Source organism: Saccopteryx bilineata, chromosome 1 (assembly GCF_036850765.1).
Source record: "Saccopteryx bilineata isolate mSacBil1 chromosome 1, mSacBil1_pri_phased_curated, whole genome shotgun sequence".
NCBI classification, from domain to species: Eukaryota; Metazoa; Chordata; class Mammalia; order Chiroptera; family Emballonuridae; genus Saccopteryx; species Saccopteryx bilineata.
The window spans coordinates 89959557-89974354 of record NC_089490.1 but is presented as its reverse complement, the minus strand read 5'-3'; the positions used below and the strand labels follow the sequence as shown (position 1 = coordinate 89974354).

The following is a 14798-nucleotide window of genomic DNA, read 5'->3' as shown; positions in this document are numbered from 1 at the left end:
TGCCTCTCTGTGGTCAGAGGACAGATGGAGGTTTCAGTGTGTGAACCCTGCCCCCAGTGGCTGTACCCACAGATGAAACTGAACAACATGGTACAAACATGGGAGTCCAAAAAGTTGCCCCATTTCCCTTCAGTCAGGGGCTGCTTTTCATTCCTCCAGGTTCTCGGTAGAAGAGCTTCCCAAAACACCAACGCAGTCAATTCACTTAGCCCTCCCCCGCAAACCCCTGGAGCAGTGCTGTGCTGGGCCAGGAACCTATCCCTCAAAGAATGCTGGCTTCTGTCTCCCCACCAGCCCAAAATTCTCCTAGGGGCAGAAGGAGACAAGAACCAATGTTTATTTAGTGTCTATGAAGGACATTTCACGGGTATCACCTCATTTAATTCTCTGGTCACCCAGGGATACAGGGACCATTGTCCCCAAGCATTCTTCTTCCTCAGGCCCACTTTGTGTGGGCACTTACGTGTATTATCCTCCTGCAAAGCCCCTGTCACCTTTCAAGTTTCTGCACCCATCTGATAGATGAGGAAACTGAGACCCAGAGTGTTTGAGAAATTATTCAGGCCACAGCTTTCCTGACCCAGCCTCATGTTCCCAACGCAATTTGAACATCTAGCACCCACTACCAGCCCCATTTTACAGATAAGAAAACCAAAGCACCAAGAGCCTAAGCCACTGGCCCAAGGAAACACAGCAGGTCTGTGGGGGGCGCATCCAGGTGTCCGACTCCCTGATCCTTCCACTACTCCTGGCTGCCTCCTGTAAATGAGCTGGTAAATGACAAATCATGATTAAGTTATAACTGATTAACTGACTGCCATCCGTCTCAGGGCCCTGGGCCTGCAGTTCTATCGTCAGACCCCCCCAAACCCCCACCCCAAGCAAACTGCTGAGCATCACCTTTCTTCTCGGACAGGTTTTCCCACAGCCCAGAGAGGCCCTCCACCCACCCACCCGCCAGCAGGGCGAGGGCTCCAGAGCCTGAGAAGTTAGTCTCTTCTCAGGTCCATAAATGCCACCATGTCTTTGAAAAGCATCCCCAGGTGTGTGGGTGTGGGGAGTTCCTCTGGGCTGTGTCTGAAGTTTTCACACAGGGGTTTTCCCAAAATGAGACTCCTTGGTGATGTTTAAAGACCTTGTACCAGGATTCAAGGGGCACCCAGCTCTCCACATGTGTCCCCAGTTTCTGCCACTCCTCCTGGCATTGTTCCCAGTCAAGGGTTTCTGGCATCCAGCCATGGTGACCCTCTTGAGTGGCTTCTACCCAATGCAAGAAAGAGAGGGATTCTCAAGTGGGTATGGAACCCATCCCCACCCCTAACCAGAGGCCATCTAGACATGTGGGACGGGCCCTCTGGCTTTATGGGGCTAGGCCAAGGATGGTAAATATCCCAAAATGGGTGGGCCAGCCCCTCCCACTCTCCAAAGTGTCCACAGCACCCCTGGTGAGAAACTGGCTCAGCAGAGTGGCTAGATCAAGGAGAGCCCTGTTATGGCCCAGGTCCTCATCCTCTCTCAGTTCTGGGTCCCCTCCCTCCTCCAGACATGGCCACACCCATTTTATTCTTGAATCTAGATTGCCAAGGACCTGCTCACAAAAATTAGGGGATCAGGGAACATGCAGATGCTCCAGTATTTTCAGCCTTTTGTATAGAGCATTTTCACCAATGAAATAAAAGTTGGTTTTGCACCACATTTGCATAATCAAACAACTTTCTTTAACTTGTCGTTTGCTTTTCTGCTGTTCTTGTTTAATAAAAAAAAATGCTTTCTTTTTATCGCTTCATATTCATTTTGAAATATCCCTTAATTTTTGTAAGCAGTATATTTTGGGATGACCCACAGAGCTATGGAGACTCAGGGCCACTAGAAGTGACAATAGTTGGCATTTATTTCAACTGTCCCTAGTATTTTATATCCACTATTTCATGTAAGCCTTACCCTGTGAAGGGTAAGTTATTTAATATATACTTTCATTTCACAGATGAGAAAGTTGAAGCACAGAGAGGCTGAGCATCTTGGCCAAGGTCAGACAGTTGGTTAACAGCAGAGTCAGGCTGCAAACTCAACCCGCCCCTATGCTCTACTGCCTTACGTATCACCTGGTGACTGAGGGGGAAACCGAGTCTCAGAGGTCATAGATCCATTGGAAGAGTCAGCGAGAGGAGCAGTCCAGGGTAGTATACTTACAGGGCCTCCTCTTCCCTCTCCCCCTTATCCTGGCCAGACTGGCACTCTGAGGATTTCGCCTCCCTCATAAATGAATGCCCTTCCTGTCTGCCTGGGAAGACTATAAACATCACAGAAAAGCCCACTTTCAGAAAATCCACTGTGCCCTTGGCCAGGTAGCTCGGTTGGTTAGAGCATCATCCAGATACACCAAGGTTGCAGGTTCGATCCCTGCCAGGGCACAGTGAGTAACAACTAAAAGGAACAACGAGTTGATGCTCTGTCTCATTCTCTCCCTTCCTCTCTTTCTCTAAAATCAATTAATTAAAAAGAAAGAAAAAGAAAAGCCACTGTATAAAAACCCAAGATTAGATGCACCCCAAAGGTGGGGGGTGCTGTTCACCTGGGCTTCCAGCTGCCTCCCACCTGGCCTCCTGCGGCAGTCTTCCGCCTGGGCTCTCTGCCTCCCCTCTCTCCTCTGGTACATTATTCACACATTGTCACCAGACCACGCCCCCTACCCACCTCCCGCCATTTACCACTCACAAGCCTCTCATGGCTCCCAGCCACCTCCTAAACTCACACCATGGCACCAAGACCTTCCCTGGCCAGGCTTCTGCCCACGCCCCTGCAGCCCTAACTTCTGTCAGGCACATCACTCTGCAGGCCCAGGAGACCCTCACCTTTGTGTAGCCACACCCTCTGCCTAAAGGACTGTGGGAACCCTTAAAGGCAACTCCAAGGCCACCTGCCTGGCCGTGGTTCCCTGGGTCCCAGGTAGTACGTTGCCTATGCCCCTGGGCAGCCTCTGGTCACATCAAGCCTTTGGCTGTCTTTTGGCTTTGCCGCTCTCCCTCACAAGGAAGTGGGCCTGTGTCTTTTTCACCCCTGGCTCCCTGGAGGACACAGCACAGGGCCTGTGTGAGTGAATGCTCAATGGAAGCATGAATGCACAGAGCTGCAGGTCTCTGGACTCTCTCCTACATCTCGCTACCTCCAGGAAGCGGGACTGGGGTGGTCTGGAGCTGTTGCATGGATGATTGTGTTGGCCATGGAGTCCTAAACTCAGTTACTGAGCCACCTCATTTTTGTCGAGCATATCTGCTTGATGGCAGGCTCTGCACTGGACATGAGGGGTACACTGGTGAGTATGAGACCCCATTCTCATTCTCTTGGGGCTGACAGCCCAGCAGGAAGTGGCCAACTGTGACAACCGACAGCTGCAAATATGACCACACCGCTCCTTTTTTTTTTTTTTTTTCACTGCTCCTATTTTTTACAATGATTTCTCCATTGTCTTAAGGGCCCAGTCTATCAGAAAGGTCTTTGGCTCTACCTTCGAGATGTTCCCAGAATGCAACTCTTTCTTGGTACCTCCATGACTCCTGCCATCAATCATCCAGGTCAACATCATCTGTCACCCTGACTCCTGCAATAGCCAGCCATCTGGCCACCCCCAGTAGCAAACAGCCACACAACCAACAGAACGGTCTTTTTACCGCATGCCCTGTTCACAAGCCCTGCATGGCTCCCGTCCACCTAGAACAGAGCCCAACATCCTTTTCACAGCCCACAGGGGCCTATGTGATTCTGCCTTGGCTCACCTTTCTGTCCTTGCCCTCCCTCTGCTGCACCCCACCCAGCTCCTTGCCAGACCATCGACGTATCAAGTACATGCCACTTAAGGGCCTTTGCACTTGCTATTCCCACCATCGGGAATGCTTTTCCTTCAGTTTGCCTCATGGCTGCTCCTTTTCCTCCTTCAAGTCTTTGCTCACATGTTACCTCTTCAGTGAGGCCTTGCCTGGCCACGCCCCTCTCTCTGCTGCATTTTTCTTCACAGCACTTCTCCAGACCTAAATTGCAGAGGTGCTTATGTGTCCTTACTCTGTCCCCTCCCTGGCTGGGAGCTGCATGGGAGTGGAGGCTTTAGTCATTTCACTGCCGTGTGCCCTGCTCCAAGAGCAGAACTTGGCACTCCCTAATTGTTGTTGAATGAATGAATGCTAAGACCCCAGTTTCTGCCCACATGGCTCCGAGGTGCTGTGTGCACATGTGGCTGGCCGATGTCTCCTGCCTCCTTTCTCCCCATGCCCTCTTTTTCCTGTTGCACTTTGGTGATGTTGGACTTTACAGTTATCAATTTTAATAATAAATGTAGTAGAAAACTGTAACAAATCGAGGGCTCCTCACCAGCTCTGGGGGAAGAGCAAAGCACAGACTGGTTCTCAAACACCGAAAATTCTTGCTTACTGCCTAGCTTTCCCATACATCCTTCCTTCTGCCTGGGCTGCCCACCTCCTGACCTGGCCTTCTCCTAGATGGCCCTTCACACCTCCTCCTGGAAGCTCTCCCAGAGTGCCCTAGGAGAGGCAGATGGCTGCCCTCATCAATGACAGTTCACCTTTGGGGACATTCTCTCTGTCCCATTCATGGTGAGCCGCTGGAAGAAGGGACTAAGTTTGCCCCAGCTGCCACAGGGCCCCGGGGCTCCTCCACGATCTGAGTATGTGGGCCCCACCCTGGAATCTGCTCCTCTCTCTTCCTGTCCTTCTGACCACTGGAGAGTCCTCGGTCTGCCTGCTGGAGGCTGAGCTCAGCGGGGTTGGGCCACAGCTCCTGCGTGCCAGCCTATATCGGACAACACCGCAAACCACAGTCCACCTCACCCTTCAGCAGCCTGGGATGTTTGCCTTGCTGTTTCTATTTAATGGTGGGGAAACTGAGGTATAGAGAGATGAAATTACTCACTCAAAGTACTTAGCTAAGGCAGGGAAGAACTGGAATTCCCATCTACAACCTTCCAATGAGGCCAGTTAGGCCCAGAGTAATTCCCTGCTATGAGCTGCTGTGACCATGTGTTCCCAAATGCGGGGGTGTGGGTGAGTCTCCCTTCCTCACACACAAACTCACACACAGATGTATGCAGATGGAAACACATGGTTCATAGATGCACACTTCTACTTCATAAACACTACACACACACACACACACACACACACACACACACCCTACCAGCTCCATTCAACCCTGAGCCTGGGAGCTAAGAGCCCCCTGTTTAGTGCAGTGTGGGACTCTGGGCCTGCCTTCCTCACCATACAGCCCAGCTGGGGCCCCTGGGCATGGAGAAGACAGCATGTCCAGTCCTGCACAGTGAACTAGGGGTGCTCAGCCAGCAAATCAGGCCTCTACCCTGCCTTGTCCCTGCCCTAGAACCCACCAGCCCCACCTACACCCAGGCCTCCCAGTACCTGAAGCCTGCAGCTCCTCCACTGCCCCTAGACGGTCCACTCTCCTGGCCTCACTCCACCTTGTCCTGCCCCAGCCCCAGCTCTGTGGACCCCTTGCCTTCCGCTTACCTGCTCACTCTCTGGCTGACGAGGCCCTGCGGAGCTGGCCTCAGACAAGGAAGACAGCTCAGATTCCAGGGAGCAAGGCCTGGCTCTTAGAGTAGACGCTGTCACTGGGTCATTCATAGATCCTGGTCCCCTGTCCTGGAGGCCCCCACTTGCCTTTGGGAGTGGCAAGTGGATGCCGGGCCTGCATGCAGACCTCACAGCCTGTTTGTCCAGGCCAAGGTCTCCCCACCCCCACCTGGCCAGTTGGGGCTGGATCAATGGCCCAGAGCCATGGCTGGGGTGTCTGGCCCTTGTCCTCTGTGGCCTGTGGCCCCAGGCTCCATGGAGCTACTGCTAGGTTCAGGAGAGCACTGTGACTGTGCTCAGGTAAACAGTCTAGAGGCAGGAGACAGGCCGTGCCTGCCCTGCCTGGCCCCGCCCCATGGGCACCCCAGAGGCTGGCAGGCAGGTGCAGGAGATCTGAGCTGTCCCCCGAGGCATGTTGCCTGGTGACATTCCTGCCTGGTTACAGGCCCTGGTCCCCTAGAGCATGAGCTGGGGGTGGTGAGGACTGGGGGGCTCTGCGAGGGGCCTCTGTGGTGCACGCAAAGGTTCATGTGGGTCTCCATACCTGGACAGGTAAGACCAGAGGAGCCAGTGGCCCAAGAGAAAAAAGGAGGCTCCTGGGACAGAAGAGAAGAGAGTGGAGTCGGGCTCTCCACTCTCTTGCTGGGTTGGGCTTGATGCTATTTTCTGTTTAGCTGAAAATTATTGGAATTTCTACCTGATTCTATAGAACTGTGCTGTCCATTTTGGTGGCTACTGACCCTATGTGGCTCTTGAGCCCCTGGGAGAGACAGTCTGAGCTGAGTTACGCACCAGGTTTGAAGGTATAGTACAGAGAGGAATGCAAACTACCCAAGAAGGATTCATTTATATTGATCACATGTTGAAATGGTAACACATTGGCTATACTGTGCTAAATAAAATATATTATTAAACTTCGTTTCACCTGCTTGATTTCATATTCTTTAATTTGACTACTAGAACATGGAAATCACAAGTGTGGTCACACTGAAATTCACAAATGTGATTTGCAATGCTAGTGAGAAAAGCCACAGTGGAGATGGTGGGCCTGACCCCCATGAGCTCCAAAGCACATGTTGAGCACTAGGGTTTTCTGGGTGTATATAGGCAGGGTGACCGAGGTTGGTCCTGATGAGGAAGTTGCATACCTGAGACCCTGTATGCTATAACCTGTGGGTCCCAGCATGTGTGTGTGAGGTGTGTGGCTGTGTCCAGTGTGTCTGGGCTAGATCAGCATATCCACAGAGTTCTGGGTGAAGGTAAGGAAGGCTGTTGTGCAATATCTACCATGAGGCACCTCACAGTGTCATACGCCTGCATGTGCTCTGTAATGAGCCTGCTGTATAGGGGGTCTACATGTGTCCCAAGGTGTGTCCATCAGAAGAGAAAGTTGTGCGCAAAGGTGTCTGGGAATAAGCCCTGTATAGCTGGAGAGTCTGAAAAGCACATCTTGCACAATCAGAGTCCTCTGTTCTTGTCACTTGCCCAATCATCGATTTATCAGCCACAGCCTGGGGGAGCGGCTGGCATGGAGGGCAGCAAAATGTGGAGGGAGGTATTTAAAAGAACACGCAATGGCCCTGGCCGGTTGGCTCAGTGGTAGAGCATCGGCCTGGCGTGCAGGAGTCCCAGGTTCGATTCCCGGCCAGGGCACACAGGAGAAGCACCCATCTGCTTCTCCACCCCTCCCCCTCTCCTTCCTCTCTGTCTCTCTCTTCCTCTCCCGCAGCCAAGGCTCCATTGGAACAAAGTTGGCCTGGGCACTGGGGATGGCTCTGTGGCCTCTGCCTCAGGCGCTAGAATGGCTCTGGTTGCAACAGAGCAACGCCCCAGATGGGCAGAGCATCGCCCCTTGGGCATGCCGGGTGGATCCCAGTCGGGCGCATGCGGGAGTCTGTCTGACTGCCTCCCTGTTTCCAACTTCAGAAAAAAATAAAAAATAAAATAAATAAATAAAAAATAAAACACTTGCAAGAGTGCCACCTCCCCAGTGCTCAGAGAGCTATGGGTATGGGCAGCCTGCCACAGAGAGAGGGTTTCCTTCTGTCAACAGGGCAACCATGTGGCCTGGATACCCTTGTCACCACAGCAGAGGAACAAACTCACACACAGACAGAAGACGAAGAACTCACTGTTCTCCGCGAGCCCATCTTTCATACTAATCCTGGGTGCCCTTGGTGTCTAGAAGGAGGCTTGGCTGGTGAGGCTTGGAGGCCAGACCTCAGCGTGCCCACCACACGCAGGTGACAAGGATCCAGCCAGGAGCTGGAGAAGGAGAGGATGTGGTCAGGATCCCAGTCCCTCCACCTGTTGGTGATCTGGCAAGACATGTCACCTCTCCAAGCTGCCCTCTTGTCATCTGTGGGTGGGGAGGATAAAGCTGGGTGTTGAAGACAGAAAGATGGAACTGAGTGTAAATTACATGTGCTCTGCCCAGCATGCGGGAGGCCCTTATGAAAAGTTGGCTGCCTTTCTCTAAGGTTTGAGTAGAGTTGGGGGGAGGTGGAAGGCAGCTGTGTGCTCCCTCACACACTACAGCAGCCATGTGACAAAGGTCATCCAGGTCCTGGCGGACGCTGTGAAGACCACTTACCATGGGTCAGCTGCTGTGCCCAGACCTTCATGGGTATTTCATTTACTGCTCACAGCAATCTTTTTGTTGATGCCATATTTTAGCCCCAATGTTCAGAAAGCAAGACTCTGGTGAAATGTAAACTTGCAACTCCTGGTTTATTAATTACACAAACCTGTATTAAGTGCCTACAATACCTCAGGCCTTTACTAGGCTCTGGGGACAGGGACATGAAGGAGACATATCTGAATTTTGCCCAGAGGAGCCAAACGTTGTACAAAAGTCCTTGGTTTGGAAAGAAAACAGATGGCCATCCAACATCCCATTTCTTAAGACATTCTAAAGATGAGCTGGCACTCAGAGGGAGGCCTAGCCTCAGTCATGGTGCCTTCCATCAGATGGGTACTATCTGCCTTCCGGGAAGCACAAAAAAGATGTTTGTGATTTGTTGAACTGTGTCCCCCAAATTCGTATGTGGAAGTCCTAAAACCTCAGTCCCTTCAGATGTGTCCTTATCTGGAAATGGGTTGCTGCAGATGTAACAAGTTAAAATGAGGCCACCCTGGGGTGGGGTGGGCCCCTAATCCAATGACTGATGTCCTTATAAAAAAGGGAAATTTGAAGACAGCTGTACACACAAGGAGGACACCACGTGAAGACGAAGGCAGAGATCAGGGTGATGTTTCTCTCAGCCAGGGAATGCCAAAGATTGCCAGCAAACCACTAGAACATTGAAAAAAGGTATGGAATAGGTTCTCCCTCACAGCCCTCAAAAAGAACCAACCCTGCCAACACCTTGATCTTGGACTTCTTGCCTCCAAAACTGTGAGACAATAAACTCTGTTGTTGAAGCCACGTAACTTGTGGTACTTTGTTATGCAATCCCAGTAAACTAACCAAATGCTGAATAAACCCTCGGGTAAATGATACCAAGACCTGTTTGTGTGCTCCGCTTCCTCCCAGAGCCCTGCACACAGTAGGTGCTCACAACTGTTCACCAAAGAGGCCAAGATGGCTGCATTTTTACCACGCCTCAGGCAGTGCCATATCTTAAGCGGTTTACTTGTCATCTCTCCCTGCCCACCCCTAGACTGTGAGCCCCATGAAGACAAAGTCCCGCTGTCTTGTCCCCTACTGGATCCCAGCCTAGAACAGTACCTGGCACACGGGACAAACAAACATTGGCTGAGTGAACAAATAACAGTCACTGTCAACTCTTTCGATGACAGTACAGTAAGGCTGTGGCTCTCTGGGCCCCAGGCTGGGCTCTTCACCATGATGCCTCAAGTCCGGGCTTGGGGGTGACATGTCCCCACTCAGCTGAAGAAGATACCAAGGTTCTGAGAGGAGAGGCTGACCTGCCCCAGGTCCCACAGGCCATTGCAGGTGAAACAGGGACTCCATTCTGTTCCCTTTGCTGGGAGGTGTATCAGTTTCCTGGACTGCCATTACAAATGACCATTAACTGGGTGGCTTCAAACAATTTCCTCTCTCCCAGTTCTGGAGGCCAAAATCAAGTGTCAGCAGGTCCATTCTCGGCTCTAGGAAAGAGTCCTTCCTTTCCTCCCTCTAACTTCCAGTTGTTGCTGGTAGTCCTCGGCAATTCTTGGCTTGGAGAAGCATCTCTGCACTCTCTGCCTCTGTCTTCTCTGTGTGTCTAGTCTGTGCCCCATTTCCCTCTTCTTGTAAGAACACCAGAAGTGTTGGATTTAGGGCCCATCCTATCCCATATGAGCTCACCTTAACTTGCTTGTATCTGCAAAGGTCCCGTGTCTAAATAAGGTCATAGTCACAGGTTCCAGATTTTCAGGGGGACACTATTCAATTAAGTATAGGAAATGAAGGTACTACTCTGGGAAACCAGGGTGGGGGTCCCAAGAGAGCTGCCCCTCCTAATCATCCTGTCTTGTGGGTCAGCCAAGCCTCAGAGCTCAAGAAAGACCTTGTTGGGGGCAGAGGGGTTGAGACTTCAGCCCATCCTAAGAAGGATGTCCGCTGGCCACGCTTCTCTCTGAAACCCTCTGGGGGAGTGCACAGCTCACCTAGGGGGCAGGCTCTGTGCGCCGCAGCCAGACACTGTCTAGACAGGCAGAGTTCGGGAGAACCGAGTTCCTCTGGGTTTCAAGGTAGTGTATTCCTTTCCTTGGACTGTCCTAACAAAGTGCCATCAAAAGGGTGGCTTAAAACAACAGAAATTTATTGTCTCACAGTCTGGAGGCTAGAAGTCCAGGATCAAGGTGTTGGCAGGACGGTGGTCTCTCTGAAGGCGCTAGGGAAGGACCCTTTCTGCCTCTTCCTAGCTGCAGTGCTGCTGGCAATCCTGGGTGTTCCTTGGGTTGTGGCAGCTTAACTTCAATGAGTCTCTGCCTCTGTTGTCACACGGCCATCCCCCTGTGTGTTTTTCCCAGTGTCTTTCTCCTCTTCTTACAGACACTGGTCATAGGTCATATTGGTTTAGCATCTGCCCCAATTACCTCATTTTATTTACACCTACAAAGACCCCTGTTTCCAAATAAGGACACATTCACAGTTGGAGGGGGAGTTAGGACTTGAATACCTCTTTGGGGGGGAGGACACAGTTCATTCCTTTACAGGCAGGGACAGGGGGGTGGAAGCAGGCTGATAATTGACAATGTAGTGGACTGCTCTTCCAAAGGGCCATGTAACCCTGGATCCTCAAGTCACTTCTGAAGCATGTCATACCTCCTGGAACCCCCTCATCAGAGATTCATCCCTTTGGATGCTCAGACACCATAGAGAGAATCACACCCTAAAACTGTACACCCTGAGACTTACTCAGGTGCTTGGGGAAGACAGACAGTGAGGAGCAAGAGGTTGGGAAGGGTGGGGAGGTGGGATAAGGGCAATAGAACCCCCACCTGCAATGATTCCAGGTTAGCCCTGCCCCAACAGCAAGCCAGCTGCCGCCACACCTGCAGCCCCGGGCTTCCCCTGGTCACAGCCCTGTCCCTGCCTGTCCCATTTCTTTCGAGTACTTTACATACACGCACATCTTGAATCCACACAACTGCCCCAGGACTTCCCCTTTCTTACAGATGAGAAAACAGGCACAGAGAAATTTAGGCATTTGCCCAAGGTCACAGCTGGTAGTCAGCAGAACCAGGATTTAATCCAGGCTGCCCAGGTTCAGAGTTAGTGCTTTAACCATCACGCCAGCTGCCGCACAGAGGGAGCAGGGGCCTCAGGGCAGGATGGAGGGTGTTTTGTCGACCACAAGGTCCCCAGGACCTAGTGCCGTGATCCACACTTCATAGGCCCTCAGTAAATGAATGTTGAGTGAACGAAGAAATGAATAAGAAAAATCCCCCCCCTTGCAAGAGCCATCCTCAAGCAGCCGTATCCCAAACCAGCTGAGCCACGCTGAGCCCCTCTCTCTAACATGCCATACGGTGGTCCACTCTCACGTTCCCTCCCAAAGTCAGGAGACCTCTCAGAGCTTCCCCAAGCCAGGCATTTCTCATCAAAGCTCTGACTGATTTTCTTCCACGAGGCAGGGTGTGACTGTCAGTTTTCTTGTCGGTGCCCTCCATGGTCACTCCCTCCCCCACAGAGCTGGGGACTGTGCACACAGGGCAGTAGTCAGGCTCTGTGGCCAGTGCCCAGCGTGAGGCCAGCTACACTGAGGAATGGAAGATGATGCGTGTCCTGCCAGCTCCTCCCTCACCTCTGCGTCCTGGCTTCCTGGAATTGTACAGTGGGTACCCAACCCCCTTGCCTCTCTCTCCCCTCTCAGCACTTCCTGCCTTGCTTTCCCACAGCCCTGAACACCGCCACCCCTCTGCGGTGCTGTGATGGGAGCATCGAGTGTGTCATACCTGTGGTGGTGGAAAATGTCTCTGAGCAAGCCAGCAAGGGGATGTCCCAAGACCGTCATAGGGGCCAGGCTAAGGCCACCTGCGCTGAGCTCATTTAATCAACAACCCAACGCCTGTTCCTTGTCCCCAATAACAGTGGTCATAGGTTGTTGGATGTAGGGGTGAGAGCCCAGGATTCCAGTCCTCCCCTTCTGGCCCCTACGTTCACTGTGTGGCCTGAGACATGGCACCATCTTCTTGGGGCCTCCTGTCTTCACTGATAGTGCAGGATTCAGACTTTCCATAATTCTTGTCTTGCTAGGTCGCTGAGAGATTTTATAAGACTCTATACATGCATACCCTTTAAGAGCTATAAAGAGCTTGCCAAGTGAGTGCTAAAGACTGCCTGGGTTCAGCCTGGCCTTTGGTGGCGCTATGGATAGAACCTCGACCTGGAATGCTGAGATCACCATGTTCAAAACCCTGGGCTTACCCAGCCAAGGCACTGTGACAAGCAGCAAGCAAACAATGAACAGCTAAAGTGAAGCAACTGAGTTGATACTTCTTGCTCCCCTCCCTTCCTCTCTCTGCAAAATCAATAAATTTATTTTTTAGAAAAAAAAAAAAGACTGCCTAGGTTCAAATCCTTGTTCTCCTGTGTTCTAGCTGTGTTACCTTGCCCAAGTCATTAACTACTCTTTGCCTTCTCAGCTGTAAAATGGAGCAAGAATGGTTCCTCCTTCCTCCCTTCTGGCATTGTTGTAAAGATCAAGTGAGTTAATAACAATGCTTAGAACAGAGCCTGATGCACACTAAGTGAGGAAAGCTCTTGAAGAGACCCCGAAGGACTGAGACTGAAGGACTGAGATGGTTCCACCTTGAACCTCACAGTTGTCCCTCCCCCACTGCTTATTGATAGAATTCAAATTGCCTAACAGTGGCTGCTAATCTGCAAGGACAATTCCTCCCTTTCCCAAGAACCATCCTCAACCAACCATTTCCCAAACTAGCTGAACTGTGGCAAGCCCCTCCTACTAAAGCCCCGGACAACATTCACCTTGCTTCCCTAAGTTAAAGGATTCCTTCAGTTTTCTCATGCCGGTATCTCTGAACAATGGTTGGTGCCAATGAAGTCTGGTTGATTCTCTGCCACAACTATTATTATCTCCCCTACATTCCCAGAGGGAATTCAGAAGGGAACAGAAGGAGGCAGTAATCAACGCTACTTGGAACAAATCAGAGGAATGCCCAGATGTGGAGATGCTTGAGTGGGGTCCTGTGTAGGAGTCTAGGAGTGGATTATTTTGGTGTCAGGACTATTTCAAGCCCAAGGACCAACAGATGCCAGACTAAATGAGTCACATGTGGTCCTCGCCTTTATTCCTAGCCTTCTACTCTCGAGGTGAAATACATGCAGTCCTAGCCACAAGAATGTGGCACCTGAAACCAAAGAATATCAGAGCTGAGAGCACTCAGAAATCATCCAGTCTGACCACCCCATTCACAGATGGAAAGACTAAGGCAGGAGTCAGGAACCATTTTGGCTGAGAGAGCCATGAATGCCACATATTTTAAAATGTAATTCCGTGAGAGCCATACAACGACCCATGTACCTTACACATTATCCAATAAAAATTTGGTGTTGTCCTGGAGGACAGCTGTGATTGGCTCCAGCCACCCGCAACCATGAATATGAGTGGTAGGAAATGAATGGATTGTAATACATGAGAATGTTTTTTATTTTTAATGTTATTATTTTTTATTGAAGATTTGTCTGGGAGCCAGATGTAGCCATCAAAAGAGCCACATCTGGCTCGTGAGCCATAGGTTCCTGACCCCTGGACTAAGGCATGAGAGCAGATGGGATCTACTGAGGTCCCTCAAGTCATGGATTTGAGCCATTGTCTTGAAGACAACAGGGAGTCACTGGGGGGTAAGGCAGGGTGTGGTATGGCCAGACACCACCCAGAGCAAAACTACCCTGGCAGGGCTCAGAGATGAAAAGATTAGAGGGACAAGTGGACCAAGGAGGAGGCTGAGCAGGGATCTGGTCTGGAGGTGATGCTGCCAGGTCACTGGAGTGGAGCTGATTTCACCACAATTATAATCATAGAATGTGGGCCGCTTTTTTCTTTTCTTCTCTTTTCTTTCTTTCTTTCCTTTCTTCTTTCTTTCCTTTTTCTTTCTTCCTTTCTTTCTCTTCCTTCCTTCCTTCCTTTTTTTTTTTCTTTGGTTGCCAGTAAGTTTAGAATGGAATTTTGCTTGATTTCTTTTTTCCTTAATGTAATTGTCTCCTGTGCAGGTTTGTGCGTGCAAAGGGCTGAAAGCTCTGGAGTTACATGTACCTGAGCTTGAGCGCTGGCTGTACCAACCAGCAGCTGCATTCTTAACCTCCCTGAACCTCAGTTTCCTGGTCTGCAAAGTGTGGAACATAACGCCTGCCTCACAGGGTCCTTTGCAGGTGCTGAGAGATGATGCTTGGAAAGTGGCTGCCACCGTGTCTAAAATACGTACAAAAGTTAGTTTACTTACTCCTTCCTCATGTGCCTCTTGACTAGTTTTGGAGCTATCTGGAGTGTCGCTAAGTAGGAGGACAGTGGTAGGTTGCTCACCCTCCGCATGGTCTACTGCACAGGTTTCCGTAACTGTGGGCACTGGAAGTTGCTTGGAGCGGGAGCTGGGTGGTGTGCCGGGGGAGGGGCGCAGAGAGATGAGATACTGGGGGATTGGGGAGTTGAGGGAACAAATACAGCTCAAGAAATTGGAGACTCGAGAGGTTGAAGGGCCTTCCTACCTCTCCTCCCTCTTCTCTTATCC

At 51.1% G+C, this 14798-nt stretch overlaps 1 protein-coding gene across 4 annotated transcripts in view; it reads right to left on the bottom strand.

The window, feature by feature from the left end:
- TMPRSS6 (transmembrane serine protease 6) overlaps positions 1–10556 on the bottom strand; it is a 44867-nt gene extending 34311 nt beyond the window's left edge. For 2 of the 4 annotated variants that reach the window (XM_066259092.1, XM_066259062.1), the window contains exon 1: positions 5529–5875. The gene's annotated coding sequence lies outside the window, so the exon portion shown is untranslated. The other 2 variants (XM_066259072.1, XM_066259082.1) reach the window with 2 other exon arrangements.
- Positions 10557–14798: the final 4242 nt, after the last annotated feature.